Source organism: Ascaphus truei, chromosome 2 (genome assembly GCF_040206685.1).
Source record: "Ascaphus truei isolate aAscTru1 chromosome 2, aAscTru1.hap1, whole genome shotgun sequence".
Classification (NCBI taxonomy): domain Eukaryota; kingdom Metazoa; phylum Chordata; class Amphibia; order Anura; family Ascaphidae; genus Ascaphus; species Ascaphus truei.
The window spans coordinates 404,207,711-404,225,786 of NC_134484.1; the positions used below are offsets into that span (position 1 = coordinate 404,207,711).

The 18,076-nt window shown below is 43.4% G+C and overlaps 1 protein-coding gene across 5 annotated transcripts in view; it reads left to right on the forward strand.

Moving 5' to 3' along the window:
- KRIT1 (KRIT1 ankyrin repeat containing) overlaps positions 1-18,076 on the forward strand; it is a 71,148-nt gene that overhangs the window by 17,860 nt on the left and 35,212 nt on the right. For 3 of the 5 annotated variants that reach the window (XM_075587375.1, XM_075587371.1, XM_075587372.1), the window contains exon 3: positions 16,306-16,393. The gene's annotated coding sequence lies outside the window, so the exon portion shown is untranslated. Of the gene's footprint in view, positions 1-16,305; positions 16,394-17,245; positions 17,385-18,076 lie in introns of all 5 variants that reach the window. The other 2 variants (XM_075587373.1, XM_075587374.1) reach the window with 1 other exon arrangement.

Sequence of the window (18,076 nt, forward strand, 5' to 3'; positions counted from 1 at the left end):
AACGCGTCAGGGAGCGTCATTACGTCGGACGCATTGACACTGACGTCATTACCTAGCGCTGGAGTGGACTCATCCATGCGCAAGTGCTACAGAGACTTACACAAACGGAGCTATTTTCTTGGACTTCTACACAGCATACCAGCCCTGGAAACCTGCTGGGACATTTACCCTTCACATTTGGAGACTGGGATCGCCCCAAGATATGCAGTATTAACCGGATGGTGGTGATTATAATCACAATATGCTTGATTTTATTGTACTTTTGTAAGTGCGTTTTTTACCCCCTCCCCCCCTTCCCCTCATTAAATCTACAATTTTACGCTATGGGCGTGCGCTCTCTCCTCTCCTTTTCCTTCTAGATTCCCTGTGGACGTGGTTTGTCCACATTGAGAGCTGCCGGGGACCCTCTACACCAGCACCCATATAATTTTCATTGGAACCATTTTTGAGGACTGGTTTATCACTTTTATGCTTTTTTATATACATGTTGTTTTTCATTTTTTATGGGCCTAATATATGATTTTTAGGTCCATATTTTTGCTAATTGTTGATTAGGTATTCACCCACAATAGTTCACATTTGTTATATATAATTGTTAGCCACTATATATATATTTTTCATACTGGTCACTTTATCAGAGGCGCAGCTTATTTCTTTTCTGTTTGTCATATAGATATATATATATAGTGTGTGTGTGTTATATATAGTTTGTGTGATATATATATATATATATATATATATATATATATATATATATATATATATATATATATATATTGTGTGTGTGTGTGTTATATATAGTTTGTGTGATATATATATATATATATATAGTGTGTGTGTGTTATATATAGTTTGTGTGATATATATATATATATATAGTGTGTGTGTGTGTGTGTGTGTATACACACACGTATGTGCGCACCCCAGCGGTCTGACAGAAGTATTCTCTGACTTCCGGTGTCTGCCGCTGCCACAGCGTAATTCCTCCCTACCGCCCTCCTGTCCCGCTCCTGCTCCATTCACATGGTCCTCTTCTCCCTCCGCCGCCAACTGCTGTCCTCTGCCGCTGCCGAGCTTCGCTGCAGGATGCCGTCCTTCTCTCCCTCCGCCGCCAACTGCTGTCCTCTGTCGCTGCCGGCTGCTGTCCTCTGTCGCTGCCGGCTGCTGTCCTCTGTCGCCGCCAACTGCTGTCCTCTGTCGCCGCCGGCTGCTGTCCTCTGTCGCTGCCGGCTGCTGTCCTCTGTCGCTGCCGGCTGCTGTCCTCTGTCGCTGCCGGCTGCTGTCCTCTGTCGCTGCCGGCTGCTGTCCTCTGTCGCTGCCGGCTGCTGTCCTCTGTCGCTGCCGGCTGCTGTCCTCTGTCGCCGCCAACTGCTGTCCTCTGTCGCCGCCGGCTGCTGTCCTCTGTCGCCGCCGGCTGCTGTCCTCTGTCGCCGCCGGCTGCTGTCCTCTGTCGCTGCCGGCTGCTGTCCTCTGTCGCTGCCGGCTGCTGTCCTCTGTCGCTGCCGGCTGCTGTCCTCTGTCGCTGCCGGCTGCTGTCCTCTGTCGCTGCCGGCTGCTGTCCTCTGTCGCTGCCGGCTGCTGTCCTCTGTCGCTGCCGGCTGCTGTCCTCTGTCGCTGCCGGCTGCTGTCCTCTGTCGCTGCCGGCTGCTGTCCTCTGTCGCTGCCGGCTGCTGTCCTCTGTCGCTGCCGGCTGCTGTCCTTCGCCACACACACACACCAGAATATATGAATTCTTCAGTATTTGTTGATACCTTTTTTTTATTTGGACCAAGAATTTGTGTCATGGGACAAGCTTTCAAGAGTTTTCCTCTCTTCCTCAGGTCAAGCAAAACCATAAATATATACACACATATACATACACACTGTGTGTGCGCATATTTATGTGTGCGTGTGCGCGTACGCATGTTTGTGTGCGTGTATATGTATACGTGTGCGTGTGCGCATGTATATGTGTGCGTGTGTGTGCATGTATGTGTGCGCGTGTGCACATGTGTATGTGTGCATGTATATGCGTGCGTGTGCATATATATCTATATCCTACACACACATACATACACAACTAAGCTCCGCAGGGCCCTGTGCCTGCAAAATGTCTCTGTAAAGTGCTATGTAAAACTAGCAGCGCTATACAAGAACAAGCCATTATTAATTTTAATCACACATTGAATTGTACACGTTCACATACACACAAAATTAAATATACATATTGTTTACAGTATTATATATACAGATTTGATTTTAAATGAGTTGTTAATATTTAACATTAACTACACACGTGCAATGGAATAAGGTTTAATTAATTAATTCTGAGCTACTCCTTTTCTGCTGCTGCTGCTGTCAGTTCTGGGGGAAGATCATGTGACCAGGCAATGACTGATACATTTGTGCTCATGCTCGTGCACGGCTGTGGAGGGGGCAGGACTCACAAAGGGGTGTGCCAGAGCCTGTTACATTAAAGGAAGGGGTTGTGCCTTTCTAAAGGGTTGCTATGGGAACAAAAATGCTCGTTACATTAGAAAACATTAAAAATTGTCTTTCAAAGTTGTTTTTTAAAAAAAAAAAGAAAATGCTACACGTATTTTCTCACAGTACAGAACTGATTTATTAAAAAAACCATGCAGGATATTGACTGAAGTGCAGCTTTAAAGCTGCAGTTCAGTCTTTTTTTTTTTTAATTCAATAGTTTCATGTGGGCAATCTCTATTTACCTAAAGAACTGTATAGCTGCCGGTCAATTCGTTCTCCATGTATTGATCGGTGAAATTTGGCGACATCTTTAGATACGGCATATGTTTTTCATCTGCTTCTGTCACTCAGTGGAAGCTCATGAATATTCATGAGCCTCCCAGTGACGTGTGCACACTCCCGATCCCATCACGTGGTGCAGTAGGAGAAGCAGGAGGTTTTTCCCTTCTGTGTATCCCTCCTTATATTGTATGCCTTTATATAAATATATGGGGGTGAGTGGCGCTGGCAAGGGGGGCAACTTTGGAGGTGTTTGGAGGGGGGGGGGCTCAGGTGAGTGGCGCCGGCAAGGGGGACAACTTTGGAGGGGGGGGGGCTCGGTGAGTGGCGCCGGCAAGGGGGGCTATTTTGGATGGGGGGGGCTCAGGTGAGTGGTGCCGGCAAGGGGGGCAATTTTAGACGTGTTTGGAGGGGGAGAGGGCTCGGGTGAGTGGCGCCGGCAAGGGGGGCTATTTTGGAGGTGGTTTGGGGCAGGGGGGGCTCGGGGTTAGTGGCGCCGGCAAGGGGGACTATTTTGGAGGTGGTTTGGGGCAGGGGGGGCTCGGGGTGAGTGGTGCCGGCAAGGGGGACTAACACATTGGTGTGTTTGGGGGGTGGGAGCGGGATAGCGGAGGTCACACAAACACCTCCCACCCCACCCACTCTCCCACCCCACCCACTCTCCCACCCCACCCACTCTCCCACCCCCCCCCTCCCTCTCTGTGTCGTCCCCCCTCTCCCTCTGTGTCGTCCCCCCCCTCTGTGTCGTCCCCCCTCTCCCTCTGTGTCGTCCCCCCTTTCCCTCTGTGTCGGCGTCGTCCCCCTCTCCCTCTGTGTCGGCGTCGTCCCCCTCTCCCTCTGTGTCGGCGTCGCCCCCCTCTCCCTCTGTGTCGGCGTCGCCCCCCTCTCCCTCTAATTTACATCTCATTTTTTTTTCTAAATTAGTGACACACACACACACTTGATTGTAGTGAAGTATAAAAGTAATACAATAAATAAACCGTTCTCATAAAGGTTTTTTGTTATTGTTCTTACTAGGAATTGATTCAATTTCTTTTTTTTTTTTTTGTATTTCTTTTTTTTTTATATACAAGGCGGGAAAGGGGGCAAGTAGATTTTTGTGTGATTTGTCCAAAATAAAAAAAAATTATATATATATATTATATAGCTGATAGTGTGTGTGTGTGTGTGTGTGTGTGTGTGTGTGTGTGTGTGTGTGTGTGTGTGTGTGTGTGTGTGTGTGTGTGTGTGTGTGTGTGTGTGTGTGTGTGTGTGTGTGTGTGTGTGTGTGTGTGTGTGTGTGTGCAGAAACTAACAAGACACTCATGCTAGTGCACGTTTAGAGAGAGGGAGGGCAGGGCTGAAAAGGGGTGTGCCAGGGCTTGTGACAGGCCATGAAGGGGCAGTGCCTTAGCAAATGGTTGTTAAAATAGAATACTAGAAAATTGGTCTTTCAAAGTTGTTTTTTTTAAAACAGAAAATGCTAAAAGTATTTTTTCTTACTACAGAACTGATTTATTTTAAAAAAAACACACATGCAGGATATTGACTGAACTGCAGCTTTAATGTTGAAGCTCTAAGGAAGGTTACCAAAAAGACTCATCCTTGTGTAACCATTATATCTAAACCTGTTACGTTAAATGTATGTTTCGCATACATGGCTACGGGGAAAATAAATGATTGTATGGCCTGGTGCCTGGTCACCAAGAGCATCAAAATAATTCCCTTGGGACAACCTCTGGGCTGAAGTCTCTGCATATACACATTTAAATTGCAGTGATTAAAGGATCCCAGTAACCCACAAGGCTAAAGCATGAGCGAAGTCATTGACTGAGAACTGAACCATAATGCAATGCTTCACTACGGTTCCTCTCACTGATTAGCTTTATACTTGCCATCCTCACGTTGTGGCAGATCTGAATGCGGTGATCTTCCAGTGATCAAGGCCGAGCCCTGAGAGGGAATAGGAAAAAAATGTGAGCAAATGGTCGCAGTAAGCTTCACGAAAGTTAATGACGGAGTGCTGGCGAGGTTGTCCAAACACACATGGTTGATGTGTATCGGCAGTAATTTATTCTTATGAAACGTCTGTTTAGTATCGTTTTCGTCATAAAGTGCCATTTAAAGCAGCAATCCAAGCAATATTCTACGTGTGTTTAAATAAATCCGCTCTGTAGTATTAGATAATACTTACAATTATTATTATGTTGTATTCGATTTTTAATGTTTTAATATAATGAGCATCCTGTGATTCCTATAGCCGGCTTTAGCCCACCTCCCGAGTAGTGTCAGGTCTTTGTAACACTTTCCTGTTTGGGATAATTTGTTGCCAAATTTCCCAGCAGTTTGAGCTGTAAACTGAAATAATAAATAATGTTACCTTAGTAATATAAGAATACATTGTAGCTGCTGAGTTACACTGACAGAAGGATTGATTTGAAACAGAAAGGCAGCCATTTAGTGAACCTTGGGAAACAGGATTTTGCTTATCGATTACAGGAGAAACAATCGATCTGCAGCTTAGGTAATTAGTTTTCAATAAAGGTCATCAAAAACTATATATTAAAACAAAAAAAAATGTGAGCTACTTGGATTGCCTCTTTAACATTATAGTGGACAGCTATTAGTATGCAAGTACAGTATGCTTTTTTTTTTTATACGGTCATTATTGTAGGTTATCAACCCGGTGCAAAAATTAGCATCGTATTTAACAATGAAAACTACCCATCGAAAGCCCTGGAATACGTGTGAGATTAGTTTATGAATTAATCACAAATTCCTGTTATAACTGAAGCCACAAATTGGGCAGCAGAAGAGCAACACCTGGAGCAGAAACCGCTGTGTGGCAGAATATCATGAAACAACTTCCAACCACAGTGCCATAGCACGTAATGCCATTATATCCCGCCAGGGTCACCTGCGTCTCAGGAACGTGGAAAATATCAACACGAGAAACGGCACATCCCTAAATAGAAACAGCGTCTCATGCCGGGCGTCATATAGTCTGCTATAGGCTAGCAAATCCTAAACAAAACAGGAGAGCTGAAACCTTTCAGTAGCCAGAAACTAATGCACAGCATGCAGTGGTGTAGGGCAGGGGTGCTCAACTGCAGTCCCAAGACCCCCCCCAACGGGGCAGGTTTTCAGGATATCCCAGCTTCAGCACAGGTGGCTCCATCTAATACTGAGCCTCTGAGCCACCTGTGCTGAAGCAGAGACTGATTGAACCACCTGTGCTGAAGCAGGGATATCCTGAAAAACTGACCTGTTGGGGGAGGCTAGAGGACTGGAGTTGCGCACCCCTGGTGTAGGGACAGCAGGCGTGCTAGGATGACTGGGCTGTTGTAACAGTATTACGCTGTGTGAATCCAATTTGAGATGTGCAATGTCTATTTTGTTCTCATAGACATAGTACAGCTCAGATTATGGTTCCTTTTTATGTTGCATTGAGTTATTTTAATTCTAAAGTTTGAGGGCCTAATTTATTAAGCAGTGCTACACCATGAGACAGATTCTGGCATCAGAAGACATGGTATGGCCCATGCAATCCATGCACACTAATGATTTTTTACTAGATAGTTTTGGTTATTATTTGTGTAAAATGTATAAATAAAATTGTTCAATTTAGAAGTACTGTTAAAATTAAAATATTTTGCCCTTCCAGCTGGGAAGACCCTAAAACTCATTGATGAAAGAATGACAGAGTGATAGAAAATGTTTAGTTCTTCTTGCAACCCAAAGAAAACGCAAATAAAGTAACTGACGTTTTGATGTACCTAAAGAAAATATTTAACTGGGGGGACAATATGTCCTCTCCAAACAAGAAGTGCATGACCTGCCTGCTAGTCAAGAAAAGGGTACCAAGCTGCTGCCTAATGGGTTTGCTATACATGAAACAACATGACCGGTTCCTGCCAGTAAGACTGTGGGCAAGAAATGATCTGCTCAGTGTCCTTCCTGGGAGGAAGATTCCGGTGGCAGGAACACTTGCAAACCAGACACACCAGTTTGCGAGCCTTCACACGTAGGGGCGCGCGACATTCCCTGAACAAAAACAGGAGGCAGAAGAAACGAAACGCGCAAAATATAGTGTCGTATGTTCTCAAGCTTCAGGTGTGGATGGAATTAGTAGGATCTACACACTGACATTTCTCAAATGGGATTTCCGCATTCTTGGACTGTGGCAATAACGATCCCTAAGTGTGTGTGTGTGTGTGTGTGTGTCTATCACAGGCGTAAAGATACGATGGTGCGGATCGTTATTTATTTATATATCTCTCAAAAGAAGAGAAATTCAGCGCTAAAAGATGTGCAGCGATATATTGCTAAACAATAAAAATGTGTAGCAACAAAACAAAAATAGCAGTATTCCAAAAGGATGTATGGTATGGGATAGATGGCCCAGATGAATCTTTGTCTGAGCTGCTTCTGTGGAATGAACCAGTTCCAAACAAATCTAAAAAAAAAAATCACGGCAGTGCATGCCCCATAGTGTATTACCGTATTTAATACATAATGCTAGGTTGGAGTAACCTTAAAAATGCGCGCTCACAAATAATCGTGATAAAATGGCAGTAGGAATGAACTGATCTCAGGTAGGGGTCTCTCCTCAGCTGTAATCGGGAAGCCACGCCAGCTCTGATTGTATCACTGATGTCCCCTCTGATCGGGATAGCCTCCGTCCGGACCAGTTATGGTGTTAAAGAAGCTGTCCCTAGAGAGCAGCAACGGAGGGGATTCCACACCAGACGTTTCAGTGGCAGATCTTAAGCCAGCAGAATGTTTTGGGAGACAGCAGGGCTCCGGCGGGGGGGTGGGGGGGGGGGTTTGGAGGGGTCAGGCGCAGGGTGTCAGAGTGACGTGACTGCTATGAACCACCAATGCCACCGCCCCTCCTGTATTAAAGGGATTAAAGAAAACCCAATCGGAAAAAAAAGCAAAAACAGTGTTTACAGAAATCGCATTCATATTGCACAATACCAATCGCAAATAAATAACACTATGAACCTAGTGTTCTGAAAACTGTTCCCCAGGATATACACGTAAGGCCGCGTCCATACTCTGCGCCACGCGAACAAAAGGGCGAAACTCTGAGGCAGACCATAGAGCGTGCGATTCTGGAGCAGACAAACAGTTTTGTGTTTGTCGTGCGACGGCCAGGTCACGTGCGCTGTTCAGCCAATGAGGGCGAACCTCTCATGTAACCACGGCCACGCATCCTCGTCGCTGTGGATCACAGGCCACAGATCGCTTGGCCAACTTGCACGCGTGACACCATGCGCTCCGTCGCGGGCCTATTATATCCGTGGCCTAACTCCTCAATACCACAGACACAGCCAGATTAATTCAGCGGTTTGCCTTAAGGAAACTGCAGCTGAAATGCAACCTGACCAGGACCAGATTGCGGCAGAGCCCCACAGCTAAAAACTCACTAGGCTAATTGCCCCGTTAGGATTAACACAGCAGGGAATCCCACTCAGAAGCAGGGGCCCCCGCAGTGTTAATCCTGATGGGCAATTCCCCGCTGTGATCCGGCCACACTTGGGCCATGGTTCACCCGCAGCATTTGCAGGGCAGGGTGGAGATGGATCTGGCTGCAGCTGTATATCCATTCAATTTACTGCTTTAGGGTCTCACTATTTGCAATCTGTATCCGTTGTTTCGGGGAACCATTCCTGAGAGTGAGAACTCAAGCCCATTTTATACCCTGCCAAAAACACACAGGAAGCATTTAAGTAATAGTGTTCTGAGTGTTCTTCCCCAGGGAACAAAAGTGACTTCCCAAGACTATTTCAGTAGTCATTCCTAGGCGTTATAATTCACTATAATTTACCACTAAGCTGAGAACACATGAAGAACAAATGGGCGGCAGTGTTCAGAGTACCCTGCCCCAGGATATAACCGTGATTCCTCAACACTAATTCTATTCCTTTCACTCGACTAGGATCTCATGGTTTGTAATCTGTACAATGAGAATTCACTCATTTACCACTATATCGGATATAGTGAGGAGCTCAAGCAAGCGCAGGATTTAAATAGCCAACGCGAGTATCCCTCTCCCCCCCCCCCCCTGTTGGCACGCGAGAATCCTACAACCCTCCTGGTGAGGGGGAGGGGGGAAGAGAGACAGCTCGCACCCCCTGGAGGCAGCAGTCCTTATGTGGGTGACACACACACACATACTCTTACATCACTAACATTCAGGGACCATTTAACACCTTAAGTCATAAATCACATGCAGCACAGGGAGGAGGGATAGGTTTCAGTCACAGAAACATTACAAGAAACACTGTTTTTAAGTTAAATCTTTCTTGCATTATCCATTGTAACACCGCCGAGATATATATATATACACACACACACACACACAAACTACATTGAGAATGACCTCTCGTTTTCAACTGTCATGGTCACTAGTGTTCCCAGTATCCTGCCTCACTATATAAAAATGACTCTCCGAAACGTATTGTGTTCCTTTTTAACTACCTTTTAGGTTCTCATTTTCTGTAATCCGTGTCATTGCTGGAAGTGAGAAATCAAACCCGCCTTACTGAACAGACATATAAAGCACTTGGGCAATAGTGCCCCGATACTGTGGCTCGGGATATGAAAAGTGACTCCCCAAGACTATATATATTTCTGTTACTGTTGTAGTGTCCTAGCTTTTATTTTGCCTTGGTTCCCAATTTGATATGTTACCAGTAAACATGTTCTGTATAAGGTTTAGTCCTCACAAAAGGTACTGACTGAAAAGTATGAGACGTCACGTATCTTGCTGATGTCAGATGCTCCCTTGGTTGAAATCTAATTCATAGGTAGGGCTTTATATTCTAAATTCCTTTCATTGAGAAACACATATACCCATCCCTTTCATCTATCCGCTCTGGCTGACATTTTTACAACTAAGAAAAGAAAAAAACCTCTCTTGTGACGTTTAAACTTTCCCTCTATATATAGTGTCAGGAAAACCACATTTCATTCCCCCAATTATAAAACCCGATATCCTTCATCTTTAGATCAGCACATACAACTAGTCATGGACAGAAAGCCTGTCCTGTCATTAAACAATTCATGTATTTTTAAGACCATTTGTAACCAATGCTGACCTCTCATTTGCTAGGTTAATTAAAATACTTCATCATTTCTGCCATATTCACTACAGCCGGTATGAGAGAAATGATATCTTGAGTTTCAGTCAATTCTTGATGTGTTTTCGATTGTTCCTCTTATGTTTATCTCATGACACTACTTTTAAGCTGGGAGACATCTACATTTCTGTGCAACTGTTTCGACATATTGCGTTCCAAGAAGCTCCTGTACTGCTCTTAGTATTTATGTTGCATCAAAGGAAAACCGTTTACACATCAGCTGTTCTGTAAAATAATACATGTTTACATACCAGAACTGTAAACGCAACATGTTGGTATATGCACCAATCAAGTCACTGTTCCAAATTATACAGCTGTAAACTGCTGGAATTTATATTCTAAAGGATATACGTTTCTGGGTTGCAAAGCGTGGAGACTCTGATATTGCATTGTATGTAACCCACATTGTAAGACTTTTGGAGAGGTAGATTAAATAATGATTGCATTATTTGTTTCAAACAGATCTCTATGAAATTGAGCCAGTCTTCTCATACTATAAGGAATTTCATAAAGATTCAATTCTAAGCAGGAGTGTCTTCTTGATGGCCTGGGTTGTGTACTGCCCTAAAGTGGTGCTACTAAAAATATAATCTCTGATTTTTGATGTTGTATTGAAATGATTATCTGGCTGGAAGGAGATCAGAGCAGATTCTGTGATCTTATCACTCTTACATTCAGAATTTTTTCCTTTGTAAAAAAAAATAGATAAATCCTAGAGGTACATGTTTTATTGGAAACTATAACTTCACTAAAACATGCAATGGTTTTCATATGAATTTAGAAGAGGTAAACGTTACAGATGTCCTCAATCCAGAACAGATAATAGACACGGTACGGAGTGGGGAGACGCCATATATGCAAAACGGGATAGATTTTGTGATGGATGCTCAAGAAACGAAGCAATGGCAAAACTCCTCTCCCGGGTGCAGAATACACTTTCTCTGGATACTGTGCAACAATGGTTTACAATCACTAGATTAAAAAAATACACAGTGAATTTATTCCTAAAATAAGCCTGTTCATGCAACAGCTCTACTGAGTACTACCACATTCTGCTGAACAGTCTTTGGGATTAGAAAGTTCAAAGACAAAAAGACACTTGAGCCTCACCGGCTAAAAAAGAAAAAAAGAGGTAATGTACGATCTGGACAGAAAAAAACAAGAACAAAAGATAATATGGAAATTACTGCTGCCCCAGATTCTTAAGAAAGCCTTGGTATGAGCAGTCATGCAGGATGAAATGTTACCACTACAGTATCTGCATTTGATGCAACAGACGCCCGAGCATCTACACTAGCAAAATGCCAAGCCAAGGTTTGCATGAGTAATCTGAGGCTGTGTCCAGACAGGGGCAGACCGTGCGCCATAAGGCAGTGATCGGGTCTATACAGCGTGCGCGCGGGATGCGCGTGAAATCAGTAAAAAGTGATTTCTCTCGCGATAGGGAGGTCACGTGAGCGGTTCACCCAATGAGGCGGCGCGCGTACTAAGGCCAGGGAAAGCACCTGCTTTCCCTCAGCCTCCACACGGCTGTACCCTCTATGGACGCAGCCTTAGTGCCACAACTGAACCATATGAGAAACACTCATTCAGTTATCCACCCTGCCATAATGTGTGCCATTTAAAAGTGATTAGACCTTTTGCTAAATTTATGAAAAAACAGGACAGTCACAAACATGCCTTGCAGAGCTTAAAGGGACACAATTGGCTACAAGATAACATTTGAGGCTGATTTGTTTTCTGCACTGGTTATGGCATAATTGAGCATGCTTTTAATTACTCCTCAAGAACAATCTACTTTCCTAAGATCTATGACTAATTCCTACAAATATCAATGACATTTCTTGTTGCTGTTACAGTCATGGATTCTGTATGCTAGAGTGAGGTGTAGTATGTGTGCTTTCCAGCATACAGGCAGTTAAACTCTTTTTGGAGAGGCTAGCTGCATGTGCAGTTGATGAAGGCAGACTAAATCCTGACTGCCAAGGGGGTTAAAAGGCAGGCAGTAAGCTGCCAGGGAAGAGTGACTTTCCCCAACCAGGACGGACACTGGTTGGTACGGTTCCCCAGGCCTGCCAGATGCAGGGCCTGCTGGGACCACCTGGCAACCACACCCAGGAACCTTAACCACAACCCTGCTGAGGGAGCAGAACTGTCAAGTCTGAAGCTGTTATGTTCCAGAGGGATTTCCTGTAGCCTCCTGGGTTGGATCAAACCACCACACTGCACCACAGCTAAGGACAATTCATTGTTTTATACAGTATTTTTTATATGTTTTATATAGAATTTCACCTGTAGCTAGCCTCCCTATTGTGGAGTAGGCTTTTATTTTTATGGTTCATGTTTTGCCTTAAAGGGACAGTATAAATAACTTGTGATGTGGGAAAATAAACCACTAAAGAGTTTAAGGCCAAAAATACACTGTCTGGGCTCTTACAAGCCGTCCTGCCACAATGCTTACAACAGTATATATAGAGGTGTCCTTAACTTGGACCCTGCATGGCATGAATTCTTTCACCTATGTCTGCTACACAACTTCATTAGTACCATACATGAGACAGAGTGGGTACCCAATAAACTGGAACAACCAGACTCCTTATGCACCAACAGACTTACTTCTTCAAGAGAGCTTCATGTTTGTGACATCCATGTCTGCCTTTACGCTTTTTAAAAACTTGTTCAGTATTATTTCCTGAATTCTCTAAAGGTGAGAAGTCTAAAATAAGGTCATGGATCTGGCAGGAAATCTTAACCTAAGATGTTGAGATAGAAAGACCGACATTTAATATAGCTGGTACATGTGATGAGCTAAACACTAAACCACAATCACTGCAAAAGCTGAACATGTCCAGGCAACTACCTAGTGGAAGCAAGAGCTGTGTGTGTTGCCTACAGCAGATCTTTACATTTGCAGTTGGTCGCTGTGCATCATGGGAATCCGTTGCACAAGACCATGTGAGCCTGAGCTTTGTAAAGACTGATACCACGTGCTTAAAACAAGGAAGGTAGAAGTTACCTGAACACAGAAAGCCATGAACATTTTAGAAAAATAAACAAAATCGATAATTCAATCATTTGCCCCATTTTGTTTGTCATACAGCCTGTTTACGGTAAACAATCACTAATAAAGTCATTGTGTTTAAACTTTAAAAAAAATATATACATTTTGTCATAGTGTTTTTTTTCTGGTTCTCTGTTTCATTTTAGAAAACGGGTATCTTAAAGCAGAAGAGGATAACAAAATATATCAGACCTAGTAGATCTTATTTTACATTAAGAAAAATGGGTTAAACAGTGGTCGCCCCTTATGCAGAAATCAGTCCATTTATTCTCTTACATTTAAACCATATGCACAAGACACATGCCCAAATGTATGCCAGACTTGCACCACAACCATATCCACCACCAGTATAATTACACGGAGCATTACAGGTTTAGCCCTATGGGAGCAAGGACTAACATCCCACTCACCGACAGCCGATTTGCATCTTTTTGGTGCTTTGCCAAGGTATCTGGGGACTCCGATACGGTGCATTTTGTTTAAAAAATATAGAATTGACTAGCCCTCCCCCTGTCTACTATAATTCGGATGGAGGTGCTAGCATCCTGTATCTATACCGCTGGATGTATACATGTATAAAAAAAAAAACATACTGGATCAGCAATCAAAAAGTAAATGGAAGAAAATTAAGGACTTACATTTTCCTTTGGTCTCACCAAGTTTCTTTAATGTATCAAAAAAAAAAAAGTACTACAGAAACAATTGGCACACACAGGGAGAGGAAATGTTAGCAGACACGCGTTGATATATGTGCACAATAGAGCCACGTTTCAAGGCGTCCTGGCCCTTTCGTCATGGCAATGCGGTCACGTGATGTCCCGGCAGGAAGGTAAGGGAGCGAGAGCACCGCGGGAGTAGAAGCAGGGGGTGCGCAGCAACAGATGTTTGCGCACCCCTGCGGTAGAGTTTAAATGGAGGTGGAATTCTCAATTCCAGGAATTACACCGTAGATCGAAGTCGCGTGAAAAGAATAGAAATAGTTCTGGGGAGTCACTTTAATATTCTGGGGCAGGGTACGCTGGACTCTTGTGCCTGTGTGTTCTCGGTATAGTGGTAAATGAGTGAATTCTCCCTTCCAGGAATGATTCCCCAAATAAATGATATAGACGATACCCTAAATTTAGTCAATGGAATAGACATGGTTTGGGGAGTTCTATCCTGAGGAGAAGTCCTCGCACGGTCAGATTTGCAGGTGGTATTAATGTGTTTTTGGTATTGTGCAAGAAGGATGGGATTTCACACTCCCAAGTATAATATCCCAAAACAAGTACTACAAGTTAGAAATGATGCCACCCTAGTCTTGTAAAAGGAATAAAAAATTGTATTGGGGAGTCGGCGTTCTCAATACTGTATTTCTTCTGTTTTTTATTATGTATTTATTGTTGCAATATGAGTGATACGAGCACTACGCCCCAATACTTTATTCACAAACACTGTTTGCTTTGTTCCATTTGAATTTGTATTTAAAGAATATGATGTTTTTCCCATTTCTCTTCTGTTTTGCCGTTCTGAGTTTTACCCAGTAAAGTGGAAACCAGACACATGTTACCAGCCTGACGGGTACACTATAGCCCCCACCATGGAAAGGCACCGGTCTATGATGCCGTTCCAAGTGCATCATGCCAGCCTGACGGGCAGGAGACCAAAAATAAATGAAAAAATAAGCTGGTTTGTTTATAACACTTCTTTTTTTAACTTGAGAAAATCTCCACTTTATAGTTTAGATGTTCAGCTAAGCGTGACAAGGACATGGCTGAAAAGTACACATCAGCCTTTTTCTTTTACATGAGTAAGTGTTAAAACAAAATCCTAGTTTCAAAGATGGTGTCAAGAACCCAGCTTCTTCCCAAATAAATTAAACCTGAACATTTGCAGAAGGGAATAAAACACACACACCACCCTCCCAGCCCCCCTCAGCTTCTTCACGAATGCAGCACAATTTGCCACTTTTGTTCAAACTGACTACCCCGCATACCCAGTAAAGACTGACTGGCTGCCCAGCCATACCCAATACAGACCGTCTCACCGGGAAAACACAGTAGAGACTGACTGCTTGGTATATTTTATTTATTTATAAAATGTTTTACCAGGAAGTAATACAGCAAGGCCCCGCTTCTCGGCGATCTGCTGATAAGGAGGCCGCCATGTCTGCTCAGAGGTCGCGTATGCGCAGAACAGGCTGTTGCCACCGGCGCGCATGCACAGAACGTAGGTTCCGTGCGCCGAACGGAGGTCGCGCATGCGCACAGCTGAAAATCGCTGGTTCCGCTTTCCGGCGATTTTCACTATACGGCGGGCCCTTAGAATGGAACCAACTGTATGCCCGGGGCCTTGCTGTACATTGAGAGTTACCCTTGTTTTCAAGTATGTCCTGGGCATAGCGTTGCGAGGACATAATACATGGTTACAAATACATAGTTACATAAGTGAACAGGGTATATATTATACAGTATACATTGCAGACTGAAGACTTGCTGTCTAATATACCCACTGCCGACTGGAATCTGAGTTACCATTATACTGACTGAAGACTTTGTGCCTTGCATACCCACTATGCACCCCAAGCTACACTACCTACCCCCCATGGCTACCTAAGTGGCTAGTAAAGCATTGCCATGCAATGCTTTACTAACCACTAAGGCAAACATGGGGTTAAACCCTCCCACCACCCCTTACCGGGGCCTGACCCCTTTGTAAACACCGGCATTACAGGGGTTAATGTAATTTGTACCATAGGGTTATGTAATCATTTATATTCCACAGCCTTATGGTAGAAATATTACCTTGCCCATCCTCATGTAATTGCAATATGGTAATTAGCAATTGAGCTAATTATCGCGTGGCGATTAGGCTAAAAAAAATAGGAAAATATTCTCGCAATCTTGACGACTTGGGGGTTAAATTTGCGGTAATGCCCCAAGCCGTATTTTGTGTTTTTCAGGGTGTGACAATCTCGGTTGTAATGGCTTTTCACAATTCCCGGCCTGTGTATGTTGGGGTGTATTATTTGCAGGGGGTACATTTCAGAGTGATATCACAAGGTGTGTCAGGGTGTATTTCCTTGCAAGAGGGTGTATGTCTAAAGGGTGTTGTCACATGCAGTGGGAAGTTGCAGGGTGTCTGTTTGGGGGGTATTGTTGCATGGGGTGTGTGCGATCTAGGAGTGGTTTCCCAGGGTGTGTCTGTGAGACAAGCTATTGTTACACACACAAGATGTGCTATGTGTGTATTCTCACACAGCAGATTCCATTGGCAGTTCCCGTGAATGATAGAGTTTTAGCTGTCCGGGGATGGAGACTCTGCGATGTTTAGGGGAGTGGTTGAGTTCTTTTTCCTGTCACAGGAAATATTCATGCAACTCTTTTCTTTCAGCATTGCCACTGCTCCGCTTCATCTGTAACTTCTGTCATACATGAAACACCAAAGCATCAGCAGCATGTGAAGAACCCAGTGGGAAGGGGTAAGCGCAGGACTGTTTCTATTTTGTATTTCTCAATGGACTTTACATACTTTACAAGCTGCATTTCCAGTTTACACTATAAATATTGGCACGATCTTGTTAAATTAACAAAAATATATATACAATTATTTCCTTTCTGGGCATAAAAGAACCAGTAAAATATTTGTATTTTATTTTAAAATAGTGTTATGACCCTAACATGTTACTATAATAGGACCATGTTTGAGATAGCATTTTCCTATGTTCTACGACATCCACTGGAAATCACGGGGGCCACCAGTTGGAACTCTAAAGGTTAACTTCCTGTTGGAAATAATTTAGTTACAAAATTGTTGTTGATCAGGGAACTGTGTGCATCAGTTTATTGGAATTACAAATTCTAACATCGTTACGTTTCAATGAAAAGGGAGACTAAAAACAACAGACTTCTCCTTCCCGGTCTCTGCCAGTACAGTATGCTGTGCACCAATATTTCCCATGCTGAGGAAGGATTCCAGCTCCATTCCTTTATCTTACATTTGTATGTATATTTATGTTTTTATTTATATAGCGCCATTAATGTACATACCGCTTTATAGCAGTAATACACGTGACAATCATATAAATAACAAATAGTACAAAAAGCAGATCATGGGCATAAGTGATTCAGACATAAAAGTAACATTTAGGAAAAGGAGTTCCTGCTCTGAAGAGCTTACAATCTAAGTAGGTAGGAATAACATACAGAGACAGTAGGAGGGCGTTTGATCTCTGATCTCCAGCATATTGATTTTCCATGATTATGCGTTTACTTTGTTTGCTTTATTTTCTCCATGTTATTAATAGCTGCTTAAATTCCTATATTGATTTCAGCCCCATCATTTATTTAAAGCCAAGAGATGCACGGAAGAATGCAATTTAGATCAAACTAATGCTTCATTATTAATGAGGCTATGAAAGTGTGACCACACCACACTGCAATATTATGCTGTGAACACGGTCTGCATTAAAGGTACCGTCCTGCCTACTATGTATATTTATAAAGTGGATCACTCGGAATCGTTTGTCAGTGAGATGCAGCTGGTTATCTGGGATAGAAGAAGATTGCTGCCAGCTAAGGCACGTTCTATAGTGCCGCGCGCGCGCGCGAATTTTTAGTTGGCTGACGTTAGTCAGCCTTTCTATAGAAGGGTCGCGCACGGCAGGGAGAGGGGAGCCGACAGAGGGCGGCGAAGATGAGGAAATTCATCTTTTCACGCCGCTGCCTGCGCTAAAATGTGTGTGTGTGTGTGTGTGTGTGTGTGTGTGTGTGTGTGTGTGTGTGTGTGTGTGTATTTGCGCTAATCTAATACATTTTTTATTTTTAACAATGCTTTTTTTTAATAAATAATAAATTACACATAAACATATATACACATATACACACATACACACATACACACACACAAACACTGTATACTCACACAGTATACTCACGAAAAGCATGCGGCACGTGCACGCGCTTTCGCATAGGCACGCGCGGCCGCGTGCTGTATAGAACGGCCCTAATAGAATACTTTAAATGCCAAATTGGAACACTTAGACATAGAGTTCTGAATAGCATTTTGTGTTGCAATGCAACCAAGCCAGAAATAGTCCCGTGGTAAAATTAAGTACTTTTTTTAAAAAGTATTTGGGGGGTTCTCTAGAGCTGAACACTATTTA